The 8,028-nt window shown below is 33.9% G+C and overlaps 1 pseudogene; it reads right to left on the reverse strand.

Annotated features, from left to right (window-relative positions):
- Positions 1–2,902: 2,902 nt before the first annotated feature.
- Positions 2,903–3,077, reverse strand: LOC131506217 (ATP synthase subunit ATP5MJ, mitochondrial-like; annotated as a pseudogene).
- Positions 3,078–8,028: the final 4,951 nt, after the last annotated feature.

Here is an 8,028-nt window from a genome sequence, read left to right on the forward strand (position 1 = left end):
CAGCACAGAGCCTGATGGGGAGCTCAAACCCATAAACTGTGAGAACATGACTTGAGCCGAAGTAGGATGCTTAACCCACTGAGACACCCAGGTGCTCTGAATCTTACTTTTTAATCCTATCTAGTACACAACTTGCTAAAATCTCTTATTATTAATTCATAGAGTCAGAAGAATGAGTTTCTATTTAGGATCCATTTCCAGACTTGAAATACATTGTTGTTATTGCTATTAATATTATTATTATTATTATTATTATCATTTTGCCTTCATAAGAACCTCCCCAAAATGTTGAGTCTAACCGCCATGAATCCTTAAAATCAACCAACTATATTCACTTTCCTAACAAGGCCTTGCACTGAAGAGAAATTTCTGGTAAGGGAATAAATACTAATCAGGATAAAGATGATAGGAATGGAGAAATTTTAAGGTCCAAATAAAAGAGGAAAAAAGGAAGGAAGAAAATTAGAAGGATACATAACCAAGAGACCTTAGAAAGCAAAAAAAAAAAAAATGGCCATATATATGAAAACCACAAAAGAGGAAGCTTTGAAAAGACAAATGAGGAGGAACAGAAGCCGGAGGAGGAAATGAAGGAGGAAGGAGGTAGCTATTCTGAATTTGTGCAACCTTCATAAGTTTGGGAAAACTACTTTCACATAATAAATAAATAAATAAATACACACACACACACACACACACACACACACACACACAAACACACACATATATATATATATGATGTCAGATAACATAAAAATACTGCAGAAAGAAAGGAACAAAAGAGCTTCCCAACAGACAATGAAAGCACATCAGAAAGACACATGCACGTAACATATTAAAACCATTACCTACCATTTCACCACAATTAATGGTACTTAATAAAATGATAAAAGATAGGAAAAAATAGCAGGTATATAAGTGAAACATACTTAGGGCATTCCCACAAAGTCATGTAAATTGAATAAGAATTACATATTTTTTTCCCAAACAGAAATGAAGAGTAATGAGTAATACAAAAATGAATAAATATATCAGATAATCCCTTAAATGAAAAGCTAATGAAAGAGTAACAGTTTATTTTTTCCCCAAAGAGCACCAGTTTATGAATCAAAATATGGTAGCATGGATGGGTTCCTGGAGCAAAAAGGACATTAGATAAAACCCAAGGGATTCTGAATAGACTATGTATTTTTGTTAATAATATATCAACAGTAGTTCATTAATTTTCATAAATATGCCATTCACACATGTGAATGATAGTAGAAATTATACTCGGGGAGGTGGGGAAGTTTATGAACAGCCTTTACTATCTGCTCAGTTTTTTCTGTAAATCTAAAACTTATCTAAAAAATAAACTTTATTCATAAAAAAACCCCACAATCCTATAGTACTAAAAAGTATATTACAAGTACCTAAAGAAACTAAACTGATGAGTGTTCCAGTTCAGTTACTAACATTAAAAGGAAAATTCCTTGAAATTTTCAAAAGGCTACTATGGGGTTTTCTGTTAACAATTCCAAACTGATCTTTCTTTTTCTTTTTTTTTATTACTTCTTATAAGTAAAATTTAGAAAACTTACTATTACTGCCACCATGATTTACTTTCTGTTAATAGGTATCTCCTAGTAGACCCAATGGAAATTTCCTACATAGCCAATAATTTAACATATCCATAAGGAACAATCCCAAGTATTATGTGAAGTGTTTTCGACACCTGGTATAAAAAGGAAATGAACACTTATGGTCTTTAATCATCTCTTTCACTCTATAATTTTAGGCTCTAGGTATGTACTTAATATTCCCCAACATATTTTGAGGTCTGGAGACAGAATAAAGGAATATAATGCCTGTTTTCCTTTCATCCAATGAACTTTATAATGAAAAAGCATAGAGACCTCCACAATAAATTGCAAATCAGTTTCATTGAAACTAACATATTGATGAACTTACATAACAACATTATTAAACACACTAATAATATTTGTATGTAAACATTTATTTGAGACTTTTTCCTTCACATCTCTGGAAAATAATGATCTCATCTGAGTAGCTAATAGACTTCCTTTTGTTATATAAACCTATATATATATATATATTTTTTTTTTTTTTCATCTTAACTTTTATACCAGCAAGCTCAGAACAAACCTTTTACCTCAGTTTCTTATGCTGTCCTCCAGGCTTCTTTTTTATAAAGTTGTTTTTTAAGTTTATCTTGGCTCAAGTAATTTTTAGAAATAGATAAGTTAGAAATAAATATACAAGCAAAATGCATAAAGAATTATCAAACAGCAGGATTACTAGATAAACCCTGTATTACACTCACTTCTGGTTCTGGCATATCACTTCAGGTCGGACAAAGTTATCTGCGCTTAGGAAAATGTCCAAATTAGTACAAAAACAGGTCTCCTGTTCTCTTGAAATTTCCTGTTGCCACTGGAAACCATGCAATGAGAGATTTCAGTATTAAAATGACCTAAAACTGGATCCAATAGCTTAAATAGGACTTCTAGAAGCAAACTGCCCAGGCTATTGCCCACAATTTTGATATGATTCCTTTTCTTCCTTCCTTCCTTCCTTCCTTCCTTCCTTCCTTCCTTCCTTCCTTCCAACTCCCTCCCTCCCTCCCTCCCTCCCTCTCTCTCTCTCTCTTTTTCTTTCTTTCTTTCTTTCTTTTTTTCTTTCTTTCTTTCTTTCTTTCTTTCTTTCTTTCTTTCTTTCTTTCTTTCTTTCTTTCTTTCTTTCTTTCTTTCTTTTCACTTCCTGGGTATGTTTATACATGCCAAAATGAAAGCAATACATCTACAAGGGCACAGCGATGCTCCATGTTCCTATCTAATAGAGCTTGCTGAGGTTTACAGCCAGACTGATGTTCCAGCCGATGTGTACTCCAGAGTAAAACTGGCTAATGATGACCATGAACAGGTGCAGGACTCGAAGTTTTTACTTCTTTTATCATCAGTCCTGATTTTATAAATGATGAAGCCCATCAACCCCATTCCTGTCCAAATCTCCTGGTAAATTTGGGTATAATAGGACTTCATGAAGACCCAAACATTTTTAACAAAGCTTTGAAGCATCTCAGCACAGGACCTCCAACTCAGGACGCCCCATCTAGTCGGCCAACAACAAGGAAAAGGTCATTGAGTGATATGATTCCTCTTGAGGATGTAAAATTGCAATGTCTTATTTAGCTTCATTGTCTTAGCCAGTATCTAAGAAAACGTCCACAAATCTTTCTGAATCCTCACAACAGACAAATACAACAACTGATTATTCTGTCTTAAATGTTATTTTTATTTCCATAACCTAATTGACTCTTTTATTAGTCAACTTTATTTGACAGTTCAAGGTTTATTAGAATTTGTAGAAACCTGGAATGTTCCTGAAAAAAAAAAAAAAAAAAAGCCTACCCATCCAGATGTAATCTTACTCAGAGTTTTACAAAAGTTTAAATGTTTTTCCATCAAATTGGTAATAGAGTTCTGAAACTTTTTAAGTTGAATTTATATAATCTCAAAGAAAAAAGCTTATTCTGAACACTGTTGTATCCCAAAATTAAAGTCAGAAATGTCCTACTCAAAATCATCTCATCTTAGAAGAATTGAAGTCAAAATGCCTTAAAAGACAGGCAGGGTACATCTATATCAATTTTTCTATATTTCTTTGTGTCAAGTATTGCTGAGTAAATCCATTCATTCTGAAAGGTCTAGGCAAATGAGTTCCACCAAATCAATATGCTGGTAGTAATCCCTAAGTTTCCAAAGATTTCTCAGAACATCTGGTAGAGTAGAAAGCACGTATATGCCAATTTCAATTCATGTACATCCTGGATTAATATCTAAATCTGGGAACTGGTAAATACCTAATCCTCAAATTTAACTGTGTAAAGTCTTTAATAATTAGGGCTTAGCAAACCATTTAACAACAGTTACCCTGAAAATACAAAGGGAAAAAAAAATGAAGAACATTTCCAAAATTCTAAGACCAGTGTCTATTCTTTTCGGAATCCATTTGGACAAAATAATGAATGAATTCAAATGTATCTATATCACCTTTCCCACTTTGTAGAGAAAGAATCCTTTGTGTGAACTTAAAGCCTGCTTATCTTGGATGCTTGATAGTTTTAGCATATCCATTACACAATTAAAGGTACAAGATAAAATGTCTTTAGGACTGATAGCACTTTGAAATAAATTTACTTGAAAGCGCTATGCAATATTTTATGAAAACCAATGGGTGGAAAAGTATTCAAGAAACCTGGAGACTGAATATTTCACCCTTGAAATGTGGAGAAGGGGGCAAAGAAACAAGAGACAGGGCTGTTGACTTCAATTTGTTGATAGCTTACAAGTTCAGCTAAACTTAGTTTTCTTCTTTTTGATATTTGTTTATTTACGATCCTGTGATGTGTCCTGTAAAAGGGGGAGTTTTACGTTTCATATATATGATTATGGAAAATGTCTAAAAGACCTCAGAATAAAGGAAATGTCTACTTAATCCCATCCCTGCCCTTAATTTATACACATGATGCACAGAGATGCAAGGCTAGTGCAAATGAACAAGGTTCTAATTGATTGATTGATTGATTCATTCATTCATTCATTCATTCATTCATTTATTCAGTCAGGTGTTCCATAAATACATGTTCTCAACTCTTATGCATATGAACTAGAAATAAAATGGTGAAATAAAATGACATGTTTCTCACTTTGGTAGAATTTAAGGGAGAAGGTAATTATAATAAAGCAGCCATATGCAAACTATAGATTTAAGATTTCAGTCTGTGCTCATTGGTACAAAGAGAAAGTAGACACTGAGTTTATCAATGTACCTGATTTAGGTCAGGGGGGCCTGGGCAACAAAGTCTTACCGCAAGAAATGAAGTTTTAGCTGACATTTCAGAAACAAAGAGGTTTTATTTTGTTTTGTTTTCTTGTCTCTAAAATAGGTAAAAGTTGAACATGCAGAGGTTTAATGCCAGGATTTCTTTTCAGAATCAGGGGAAATTCAGATGAATTTATTCTGCTGCAATATGGGAAATCTACAGCATTTGTGCACAGAATACACACAGCGTAAATTGCTTTGGGCAAACTGCTACAAGTCCATTAAAGAAGATTTATCTTTCCTTCTTTTCTTCTCCTTTTCTCTTCTTTTACATTTGGTTCCCCATGTAGCCTGGTTCTTAAGACTTTTACCTAATCTCTCAGCTTCAACTGTTATCCCTATGTGGCTGATTCTTAAATCTATGATTTCAGCCCAGACCAGTCTTTGTGATTTCAAAACTTCCTGATGGATGTTTTTACTTGAATATCCTTTTCTTTCCTTAAATATTATACATCTGATGAAAACTTCTCATTTTTCCCTCCATCCTTATCCCAGATGGTTGTCTAATAGTTCTGAGTCTGGAAAATTTAGGATAATATGGGCCCTTCTCATATTCATTCATTCTCTGCCCCCCACCCTCTGTGTATGCATATGTGTGTATGTGTCCACATACCTAGGTGTGTGATTTCCTTGATTTTCATTAAGATTTTCTATCTATGTGTGCTACTGCAATTGATATAATGCAATTTTGGTTCTTAGTTTTGGGTTTTGGTTGACTTTTACATAAATGGAATCATTATCAAGTGTATTCATTTAATATTTAACCAGTCTGTTGGGAATAGCTCTAATTTTTCATTTTCCTTGCAGTATAGAATTGCATGCATATAGCACAACTATCTGATCCATTCTAAAATTGTTGGACATTTCAGTTTATGGATATCACAAATAATATTGTAAAGGTTATTTTTATGTCTCTTAGTGATATGAATGATGAAAATGTCCCTGTCCGTGCAGTCCAAAATGGTAGCCGTTCATCATATGTCATATAGGAACATATACTACTTGAAATGTGGTTAATATAACTGAATTTTTAGTTTGATTTTATTTAAATTTAAATTTAAATCGCCACATGAGGCTACTGGATGTTGTAGGGACAGTACAGCTCTATGGCATATACCTAGGAATGGAATTTGCAGACTACGTATTATGTTCGTTTTCAAATTTCCTAGATAATGCCACATAATTTTCCAAACTGGTTGCAAAAATTCTCACAATAATGTAACAAATTTCCAATCAGTTAACATCTTTGCCAGAATTTGGCTTTGTCAGGTTTTTCCATTTTTCTCAATCTGATCGGTGTAACATAATATTTCACTGAGATTTAGTTTTCATTTTTAGAATTACTAATGAACTGATATGTTTTCAATTGTTATTTACTTTCTTAAGTGTATGCATACTCATGTGTGTGTATAAAACACAGGTTGGATGTTTTTTTTTCTTTTTTTATCTTTCTCTTTGGTTGTTTAGTTTCTTTTTTTTCCCATAAAGGTGATATTCCAATATATTCTAGGTATTAATTCTTTCTTTCCTTCTCTTTTTCTTTATTTTCTTTCTTGCTTATTTTCTTTCTTCTTTCTTTCTTTCTTTCTTTCTTTCTTTCTTTCTTTCTTTCTTTTGTTTGTTTCTTTTTTTTTTTTTGATAACATATGCTACAAATACCATTTTATTCCTCTCTTTGGATTCTCTCTCCACTCTTCACATGTGTATTTAATGAGTGAAAGTTATTTTTAATATAAGCAAGTATATAAATAAGTTCCTATTAAGTAGATATATGTTTGTACTGAGTTTCTTCAGATCTTTAAAAAGTATAGGTTCCCAGAAACTTAGTCCATGCCATCCCCACGATGCCTCATTTCTCATCTACACTGTTTTCTCTTAATTGTATACTCTCATTACTCCTTGTGTCTCCCTCTTTTTCACTCAAGCTATATCCTCTTTGTCAGCAGGATAAGTTCTGTTAAGCTAACTGAAGCACATGAGGAAATTTTAAAGCCCACAGAACTAGCCTATTATCACACTCAAAGTACGGTATGATCTTCATGGATCTGGGATTTACTAGAACTAAGAGATCCAAGAATTAACTAGTCTTGAACACATTCATTGGTTAATATTATCAGTGAGTCTTCTATGGCTTCTGTCTGCAACTCTTTTCAAGTGTATGATTCATTCTAGCTCCATGGACTGTCTTCTGAGAGATGGGTTCCTCTAATCAGAAAGTTTATTCAATCTAAAAAAAAATAAAATAAATAAATAAGTCATGGTCTTAGAATCCTTGAAATTTAATCTCTAGTCTGAGCAGGACAATTATTGTCCCAAAACAGTTGGGATTGTTGCTTGGTAAATAATCCATTTGTCTCTGTCTCCCACTCAGAATACAGAGTACATCCCTGTACTGTTGATTTGGGGCTTGAATATTTGACTTGCTTTGATTAATGCAATGTTAATACAGGTTTTCCAAACAAAGCTCTTGAATAAGTTTGTGATTTTGTTTTCCGCTATGAGAAGCATATGCCCAAGATAGCCACATCCCCTTCAGTCTGGAGCCCAGAGCAAAACCAGTTGCAGCCTACTGGGAGACAACGGATTACAGTGCAAAGCTGCATAACCCAGTCAAACCAGTCCTAGGTCAACTGAACCACATCAGCAGAATGAAGGATTATATTGTAAACGACTGAGATTTGGAATAGCTTGTTAGTCAATTATTGTTGTTATTACTACAGCAGCAACTAACAGTAATAACACTAATACTAATAACTAATACTGGTTAATTTTAGGTAGCGACTTGACTACACATGAGGTGCTCCTGATCAAACATTTCGGAGTGTGTTTGTGAGGATGTTTCTGGATATAGGCATTTGAATTGGTGACTTAGTAAAATAGATGTCCCTCTCCAGTTGGGTGGGTGTCCCCCATTGTTTTGAGAGTCTCAATAGAACAAAAAGCAGAGGAAACTTCCTGCCCTCCTGCTTAAGTCTGTGCTTTTCATCTCATCTTCTTGGCTCTTAGACTGAGATTGAACCATTGTCTCCCCTGGTCTTCAGGACTTTGGACTTGGACTGAATTATATCACTAGCTTTCCTGGGTCTCTAGCTTGCTCAGCAGGCTGTGGGACTTCTCAGCCTCCATAATTGCATGAGCTAATTT

Source organism: Neofelis nebulosa, chromosome 3 (assembly GCF_028018385.1).
Source record: "Neofelis nebulosa isolate mNeoNeb1 chromosome 3, mNeoNeb1.pri, whole genome shotgun sequence".
Classification (NCBI taxonomy): domain Eukaryota; kingdom Metazoa; phylum Chordata; class Mammalia; order Carnivora; family Felidae; genus Neofelis; species Neofelis nebulosa.